Source organism: Vipera ursinii, assembly GCF_947247035.1.
Source record: "Vipera ursinii genome assembly, chromosome: 3".
Classification (NCBI taxonomy): domain Eukaryota; kingdom Metazoa; phylum Chordata; class Lepidosauria; order Squamata; family Viperidae; genus Vipera; species Vipera ursinii.
Window position 1 is genome coordinate 209,261,076 of NC_139516.1, and position 10,000 is coordinate 209,271,075.

Here is a 10,000-nt window from a genome sequence, read left to right on the forward strand (position 1 = left end):
AGAAGAAGAAGAAGAAGAAGAAGAAGAAGAAGAAGAAGAAGAAGAGAAGAAGAAGAAGAAGAAGAAGAAGAAGAGGAGGAGGAGGGAGGAGGAGGAGGAGGAGGAGGAGGAGGGAAAGGAGAAGAAGAAGAAGAAGAAGAAGAAGAAGAAGAAGAAGAAGAAGAAGAAGAAGAAGAAGAAGAAGAAGAAGAAGAAGAAGAAGAAGAAGAAGAAGAAGACCACCACCACTGGGGTCCTTGGTGCTGTCTCTGAGCTTGGTGGTTTCCATGCAGATGTTTCATTACCCAACTACTGTAGATAACATCATCAGGGAGTGGGCCTTGCACTAAGTCTCCTGTGACCCGTCAGTATTGGTGGGCCTGGTCTTAGAGGTTGTTTGGTTGAGTTATTTATGGCTGACTTGCTTGTCACTTTCTTGATTGGGGTGTTGCTTACTTTGACTGTTGCTCTGATATTAACCTTGGGGTTCATCCATGCTCATCTGGGTGCTGATTGCTGGTGGAGAGGCACTTATGCCTTTTGGTTCCCTTTTTTGGCTAGTTGATGTCTCTTTTGCACTGTAGGTCGATATTGTCCATGTGTCCATGTGTCTATTGATGGCTAATTTGTCATCGTGCCAGGTCTTCTAGAAAATCCCTAGCATCCTTGGTGGAGCAGTGGGCTAATGCCTCCTTAAGTAACACCAGCTGCCTGCAATTAGTGCAGGTTCGAGTCCCACCAGGCTCAAGGTTGACTCAGCCTTCCATCCTTCCGAGGTAGGTAAAATGAGGACCCAGATTGTTGGGGGCAATAAGCTGACTTTGTAATAATGCCGCTTGGGGGTGTGCGTGAAAGCCCTAACAAGCAGGCATATGCATAGAATGAAGGCTACTGCTAAGCTTGTAAGCCGCCCTGAGTCTTCGGAGAAGGGCGGGATATAAATGGAATTAAAATAAAAAAAAATAAATAAAAAATTTTGGACTTGGCTTGATCTAGGATGGTCGCGTTTTTCCAATTGAAATGATGGTTAAGTCTGACTTTTTGTTGTGCAATTAAAGAGTTTTTGTGGGGTCTTCTAACTGCCAATTAGTGTTGGACCTCACCATTTCCTGGTGATTGGCCCAAAGTCATCCAGTGTACTTTCATGCCTGAGGCAGGACTAGAACTCACCATCTCCTGTTGATTGGCCCAAAGTCACCCAGCCGGCTTTCCTACCTAATGCAGGACTAGAACTCACCTCTCCTGGTGAGTCATCCAGTCAGCTTTCATGCGTAAGGCGGGACTAGAACTCTCCATCTCCTGGTGATTGGCCCAAAGTCATCCAGTGTACTTTCATGCCTACGGTGGGATTAGAACTCACCGTCTCCTGGGGATTGACCCAAAGTCACCCAGCTGGCTTTCCTACCTAATGCAGAACTAGAACTCACCTCCCCTGGTGAATCATCCAGTTAGCTTTCATGCGTAAAGCGGAACTAGAACTCACCACCTCCTCGTCATTGGCCCAAAGTCGTCCAGTGTACTTTTATGCCTAAGGCGGAACTAGAACTCACCATCTCCTGATGATTGGCCCAAAGTCACCCAGCCGGCTTTCCTACCTAATGCAGGACTAGACCTCACCATCTCCTGGTGATTCGCCCAAAGTTATCCAGTATACTTTCATGCCTAAGGCGGGGGACTAGAACTCACCGTCTCCTGGTGATTGGGCCAGTGTACTTTCATGCCTAAGGCAGGACTAGAACTCGCCGTCTCCTGGTGATTGGCCCAAAGTCACCCAGCCGGCTTTCCTACCTAATGCAGGACTAGAATTCACCTCTCCTGGTGAGATCTAGTCAGCGTTCATGTGTAAGGCGGGACTAGAACTCACCACCTCGCATCAGGTGATCCTGATGAGAATCTGGCAGCCTATCAGCATGCTCTGGGCCTGGCAACTGTCCTTCAGTGTCACCATTGGGAGCTTTTTTGTTCACCCGCCCTTAAATCCCAGGCGCGTCTTCCATTAAAACAAAACAAAAGTCAGCCGCGATCTGCTTCCAAACGTTGCAAAGAAGGAAAAGGTAAAAAAAATCAAGCTGAACTTTGTTTGTTGGCTTGCTTGTTTCTGGAAGCGGCAAAACACACTTTGGGAAGGCATCAATCGAAGTCCCCACTGTGTTGGCTTGACACCTGCCATTCTGTAATGAATGCCTTCTTTGCATTTCTGGCTGCTCCCAGCTGCATTTGACATCCTGTGATTAATTTGCCTTTCCCTTCCATAAACAAACTTCACGCAAAGCCAATAATGCACAGCCGGGCCCTTTTAATACACAAAACCAGCCTGCCACTGGCTTATCTTGATGTAAATGTAAGAGGAGAGATATGGATGTTCGTTGGGGCTGGGGAGAGATGGAGAAAACTCCAGCATGTGTTTGTAAGGCTAAACAATGTGCCCCGGTGAGTAGTGAATGGGTCTAAGGCAGGGGTAGGCAACCTTGGCTCTTTTATGACTCGTGGACTTCAACTCCCAGAATTCCTGAGCTGACTCAGGAATTCTGGGAGTTGAAGTCCACGAGTCATAAAAGAGCCAAGGTTGCCTACCGCTGGTCTAAGGGCTCACTCTGGCTCCCATCTTCTGCCTGACCTGAACCCAAGCAAATAACAGAATAACAAGAGTTAAAAGGGACCTTGGAGGTCTTCTAGTCCAACCCCCTGCTCAGGCAGGAGACCCTATGCCAGTCCAAAAAATTGACTTCCGCAGACAACTCGTTCCACGGTTTAATTGTCCTCATTGTCAGAAAGTTTCTCCTTAATTTTAAGGATTTTAATTTTAATTTGAGGTTTAAGTTCAAAACTTCAACACAGAACATAGCATAACAGAGTTGGGTGGAACCTTGGAGGTCTTCTAGTCCAACCCCCTACTCGTACAGGAGATCCTTTACCAGTTGAGACAGGTGGTTGTGCAGTCTCTTCTTGAAAACCTCCAGTGATGAAGCACCGACAACATCTGGTGGCAAGCTGTTGCACTGGTTGTCCTTACTGTTAGGAAGTTTCTCCTTAATTCCAGTGCCTGGAGACAGCAGAATAGATGAGAAAGAGCTGGAGAAGATAACAAAATACAAAGACCTACAAATAGAAGTAGAAAGACTGTGGCAATGGCAAGCAAGGGTAGTGCCAATAGTAATAGGCGCCTTGGGTGCAATCCCAAAACAACTGGAGCACCACTTGGACACCATTGGCATTGAGAATAGAATAGAATAGAATGGAATAGAATGGAATAGAATAGAATACAATACAATACAATACAATACAATACAATACAATACAATACAATACAATACAATACAATACAATACAATACAATAAAAAAATATGGAATGGAATGGAATAGAAATTAAAGAATAGAATAGAATGGAATGGAATGGAATGGAAATTAAAGAATAGAATAGAAATTAAAGAATAGAATAGAATAGAATAGAATAGAATAGAATAGAATAGAATAGAATAGAATAGAATAGAATAGAATAGAATAGAAAATATGGAATGGAATTGAATGGAATGGAATAGAATAGAAATTAAAGAATAGAATGGAATGGAATGGAATGGAATAGGATAGAAATTAAAGAATAGAATAGAAATTAAAGAATAGAATAGAATAGAATAGAATAGAATAGAATAGAATAGAATAGAAATTATAGAATAGAATAGATTAGAATAGAATAGAAATAGAATAGAATAGAATAGAATAGAATAGAATAGAATAGAAATTATAGAATAGAATAAAATAGAATAGAATAGAATAGAATAGAATAGAATAGAATAGAATAGAATAGAATAGAATAGAATAGAATAGAATAGAATAGAATAACAGAGTTGGAAGGGAGCTTGCAGGTCAGGTCATCTAGTCCAACCCCCTCCCCAAGCCAGAGACCCTACCTACACCGTTTCTGACAGATGGCAGTCCAGTGTCTTCTTGAAAGCTTCCAACTATGAAGCTCTCACAGTTTCTGAAGGCAAAGCTGTGCCACTGGTTAAGTCTGGGAAGCATTGTGGTGTTACGTCAATAACACCCAGATCTGAGATGCATTCAGCTGAAGCGATTTAACGCGAAATGTTATTCAGGTCTCCTTGTGAAACATTTAACCTTGGACTCTCCTTTCAGACATGACGTCCCCTTTGATGCCTGGAATGGATCCATAGCTCTGTATTGCTGGAGAGTGTGAATTTTTTCCCTCCTGTCCCAAGCCTGGTTTTGTTCTTTTTTCTTCCCCTTAAAAGCCTCTAAAAATATATATATAGTGAGTCACCCAAATTCTATCAAATTGCAGAAACCAGCTATTGAAAAAAGCAGTGGTGGGTGAGACAGGAAAAAGTTTCATCAACATCCTGGGGCTTGGCAGTATGTATCATGAGTGTTTGATATTTCTTATCACTCACGAAGTTAGATTTAGGATGTCCTTTGACTGACATGAAATGTGGGGGAACCTTTAGAAGCACAGGACTACAGAGAGTCCTCAGGTTACGACCGTCGTGGACCCTGTCATTGCAACCATAAATTGCAATCATAAGTAACAATCATACTTTATTATGATTTCTCAAGATGATTTATTATTATTATTATTATTATTATTATTATTATTATTATTATTATTATTATTATTATTATTTATTAAAACTTTTATTCATAAAACATGAAACTCAGTCAACTGAACACTCAAATTGACTGGCAGTAATGGTTGACACGGGTTGCTGCCAGCATCCTAGTTATCAACCAATCTTAAAATGTAAGATGTTCCGAGTAGCACATTTTTTTGTAGCTTTGCTGGAGTTGTTGTTGTTGTTGTTGTTGTTGTTGTTGTTGTTATTATTATTATTATTATTATTATTATTATTATTATTATTATTATTATTATACATCGCACAGTCAGCCAGATGTTCAGACTGGATTTGGCATTTTTGTCTACCTATCGAGTCCTTACCAAGGACCTGGGATAGGCAGATGTGGATGTTTGATGGTATCACAGTTGGAAGCAGTTCCTAGTAAGACCGCCTTTTGCAATTGACTGATGGCGAATTTGTCAATGCCGATAATGCTTCTCAAGTGGTGTTCCAGTTGTTTTGGGATTGCACCCAAGGCGCCTATTACTATTGGTACTACCCTTGCTTGCTTTTGCCACAGTCTTTCTATTCCTACTTGTAGGTCTTTGTATTTATTATTATTATTATTATTATTATTATTATTATTATTATTATTATTATTATTATTATTGTTGTTGTTGTTGTTGTTGTTGTTGTTGTTGTTGTTATTCATTACATTGAATGAGCAAATGCATTGAGTTAATCAGGGAGGGGTCACACTCAGTTAACGTGATCCCATTAACGAATTCCTCAGGTTAAGAATGTAATTGGCAGGCTCTATTACGTTCGTAAGTCAAGGACTACCAGGTACCTTGCTCCATTCAGCTTTCCCTCACCCCTGACCAGTCTCCCAGTCCTTGCTGCTGAAAAACATCCCCACATATTTCACCATATTGGGCAGGTGATGAGTGTTACCCAGTTTCCTCCAGACATAACGTTTAGAATCGAGGCCAAACGGTTCAATCTTGGTTTCATCAGACCAGAGAAGGTTGTTCCTCACAGTCTGAGAGTCCTTCAGGTGCTTTTTTATTATTATTATTTTTGCAAATTCCAACTCGGCTTTCATGTGTTTTGCACCGAGAAGAGGCTTCTGTGTAGCCACTCTGCCATAATGCCCAGACCAATGGAGACTGCACTGATGATTGTCCTTCTGGAACTCTGTCCCATCTCCACACAGGATATCTGGAGCTCCATCAGAGTGACCATTGGGTTCTTCGTGACCTCTCTTGCTAAGGCCCTTCTCCCCTGATTGCTCAGTTTGACTGCTGTGATCAGCTCTGGGAAGACTCCTGGCTGTGCCAAACTTCCTCCGTTTCATAATTATAGAGGCCACTTGCCCTTAGGAACCTTCGGTGCAGCAGAAATTTTATTGTAGCCTTCCCCAGACCTGTGCCTTGCAATAATCCTGTCTCTGAGCTCTGCAGGCACTTCCTTTGACCTCATGGCTTTTGTTCTGCTATACAGCATGCACTGTCAACTGTAAGGCCTTCTATAGAGAGGTGTGTGCCTTTCCAAATCACATCCCATTAATTTCATTTACCCCACGTTGACTCCAAGGAAGACGTAGAAACATGTCAGCAATGATCAAGAGAAATGGGGGGGGGGCACCTGAGCTTAACTTGAAATGTTGTTGCAAAGGGTCTTAATACTTATGCCAATGAGTGTAGATTGATTTAAAAATGAATTATTATTAGTGTGTGTGTGTATGTATGTATATGGATTGCGAACAAAGAATTAAAGGAAGGCTGATATGGCCATTTCAAACTCATTTCTTCTCATCAGTCAGTCATACCCTTCTGAGATTCGAACCTGGGCTGACTGCATCTTAAGCAGTTGTTTTAACCCCTAGGCCACAGGCTCTCTCTTGCTTTGTTAGCTGCAAGGCAAGGGAGATATGTGTTAAGTCTTTGTTAAGTATTTTGAATACCTTGCTAGGCCCCAAATACGGGGCAAATCTTATTTTCTGTTTCAGCCTAACCCAAGGCCATCCACAGGCTGTAGTCACAAAATACACAGCTCATATTTGTGTATTTTTTTTGGATTGCTAACAAAGAATTAAAGGGAGATTTGCCCCGTATTTGGGGCCTAGCAAGGTATTCAAAATACTTAACAAACACTTAACATATACATACATATATACATACATATACATATACACATACACATACATACATACATACACACACACACACACACACACACACACACACACACACACACACACACACACACACACATATATATATATATATATATATATATATATATATATATATATATATATATATATATATATATATATATATACTGCAGGTTGCACACATACAATGTGCAATGAAACCATTAGGCAGTGACGTAGGTTGTTGCCTGGTAACCAGAGTGAGAGAATAAGTATTTTTTGTTGAGTTACTAAACTTTGTGTAGGAAGACAACACAAAGGTGCTTTAGTATGCATTGTTTACACTTTGTTAGGAGGTCTGTGTGATGAGGATGTGGAGACCCTTCAAATGTCCTTGAGATATTTGCTCTCCTACGACACCAGACTTTCTCACCGATCAAGTAAAGAAGCCATGGAAAACTTCTAGGAGTTGATTTAATACTCTACATATCATCCTTCCTCTTTGTTGCATGACACTAAACTACGGTAATACTTTACACCAGTGGATGCACAGTGTATTATTACAGTCTCGTCGTCATCATCCTCATTTTGTTCTTGTTAATTTCAAGGTCGTGTCCGACCCATTGCGACCCCATGGACAACGTTCCTCCAGGCCTTCCTGTCCTCCACCATCTTCTGGAGTCCCTTTGAGCTCACGCCTACTGCTTCAGTGACTCCATCCAGCCACCTCATTCTCTGTCGTCCCCTTCTTCTCTTGCCCTCCACCTTTCCCAGCATAAGGCTCTTCTCCAGTGAGTCCTTCCTTCTCATTAGGTGGCCAAAGTCTTTGAATTTTAGCTTCAGGATCTGGCCTTCTAAAGAGCAGTCAGGGTTGATCTCCTCTAGGACTGACCGGTTGGATCGCCTTGCAGTCCAAGGGACTCGCAGGAGTCTTCTCCAGCACCAGAGTTCAAAGGCCTCAGTTCTTTGGCGCTCAGCCTTTCTTATGGTCCAGCTTTCACAGCCATACATTGCAACTGGGAAGACCACAGCCTTGACTATACGCACTTTTTTTGACAGGGTGACGTCTCTGCATTTTAGTATGCTGTCTAAAAAAATAAAAAATAAAATACAGACCCTCATTGTCTATCCATTGCAGGATGGAGGCCTCTCTAGCACGTTTCCAACCATTACAGTCCTGGCCTTTCTTTTGCCATACTTGCTGATGTTGTCGCTGCGTCTTGTTTTAGGTCTCTTTCGTGGACACTTTTGATCAAGCAGTATTCCAATATTTGAGGGGCTGCCACAAAGAAGAGTGGGGTGGGTCAGCTTATTTTCCGAAGCACCAGAAGGCAAGACAAGAAACAATGGTTGGAAGCTGACCAAAGAGAGAAGCAACCTGAAATTAAGGAGAAACCTCCTGACAGATGGAGCAATTAATCAGAGGAATAGGTTGCCTTCAGAAGTTGTAGGTGCTTCATCACTGGAGGTTTTTAAGAAAAGCCTGGAATGGTATAGGATCTCCTGCTTGAGCAGGGGGTTGGACTAGAAGACCTCCAAGGTCCCTTCCAGCTCTATTCTGATTGATTAATCAAGGAGTGAAGCGACCTGGAATTAAGGAGAAACTTCCTAACAGTGAGGACAATTAACCAGTGGAACAGCTTGCCACCAGAGGTTGTGAATGCTCCAACACTGGAGGTTTTTAAGAAGAGACTGGACAGTCACTTGTCTGAGATGGTATAGGGTTTCCTGCCTGAGCAGGGGGTTGGACTAGATGGCCTCCAAGGTCCCTTCCAGCTCTCTTCTGATTGAACCCACTGCTCATGCAGGAGATTATATACCTTTACAGACTGTCCAATTTCTGCTTCAAAGCCACCAGTGATGGAGCACTCACAACTTCTGGAGGCAAGTTGTTAATTGTTCTCACTGTCAGGAAGTTTCTCCTTAGTTCTGGGTTGCTTCTCTCCTTGACTAGTTTCCATTCATGGTTTCTTCTCCTGCCTTCAGCTGCTTTGGAGAATAGTTTGACTCCCCTCTTCTTTGGGGCCTCCAGAAGTTGTGGGTGCTCCATCACTGGAGGATTCAAAGAAGAGACCAGACAGGGACTTGTCTCAAATTATATAAAGTCTCCTGCTCGAAAAGGGGGTTGGACTAGATGACCTCCAAGGTCCCCTCCAGCTCTATTCTGGTTGAAGCGGCCTCCGTTCTATGACAGCCTTGGTCCACCTGCCGTCAGTTCTTCTTGCTTATGTGTCCAGCCTGTTTCCATTTCATCTCTTTTACTCTCTTGATGATATGGTTTTACTTCCGTTTGCCCTTTAATCCGGGTGCAGAATCTTTCTGTCTTGTCTTGGGATGCCGAACGTGGTGAATTTCGGTCTCGCTGATTCTGAATAAAATCAGCAAGGGGAAAAACAGTTACGCAGCGTCCACCTTTCCCACATAGGATTCTGCACCAAGGGGGTTGAGAAATACACCAGTTGTGCAGGCACCTACCGCAAGAACCGGAAAGATATGATTACGGGACTGAATTGCAAACACAGGACAACAGGTTCAAATCCCCACTCGGCAAAAAAAAAAAAAAAAAGCAGATTGTGTGATTTGAGGCCAGTTAAGAATTCAAAAGCCGGTGGGGAGAATAAAACGTATAGGGGAAGTTTAGTTTATTTATTTATTTATTATTATTTATTTTATTCAAAAGATTGAAGTACGAAACCCGGAGGGGAAACTAACAAGGACGCCGTGGATAGTTCTTGTGGTTTTCTCTTTATTTATTTTTTTTCCCTCTGGATTTTGTGTTTTAGTCTTTTGAACAAAGTAATTTTAAAAAAAAAATTGTACGGGACGCTTCGCCCTCATCACTTTAGCCTCAATTTCCTCTTCAAGGAAAGCAGAGTATTGATACAAATAGTAGCATTCCTGCCTTTTTCTATTCCCTAAGCAGACTTGAGTATATTTACTTATTGTTCCACCTTAACACATTTTAAGTCCATTTTTTTAAAAAAAAAAAAAAACTAAAATCTTTCCCTACTACACAGAGTTATGTTCACAACTCTCCATTATATTCCCAGCTTAAACACAGCTTTGCCAAACATCTGCTGTTTTTAAGGCAACTACCCCTAAGAAACGTGTTGTGTATGCAGCTTCCAATAATTTATGTACTTAAATCAGCAGTCCATAATGTTGCTCATTTTCTAGAGATTTTTCTCCAAATATTCAGCAATTTGTGCAAAACATTCGAACCGAGGGGGGAGAGGACTTGTGCCATTTTATTCTGAACTCACAGAATATTGTTGTTTTTGGAAGAAATAG

At 41.9% G+C, this 10,000-nt stretch overlaps 1 long non-coding RNA gene across 1 annotated transcript in view; it reads right to left on the reverse strand.

Moving 5' to 3' along the window:
- LOC310638790 overlaps positions 1–10,000 on the reverse strand; it is a 405,659-nt gene that overhangs the window by 99,705 nt on the left and 295,954 nt on the right. The window lies entirely within an intron of this gene.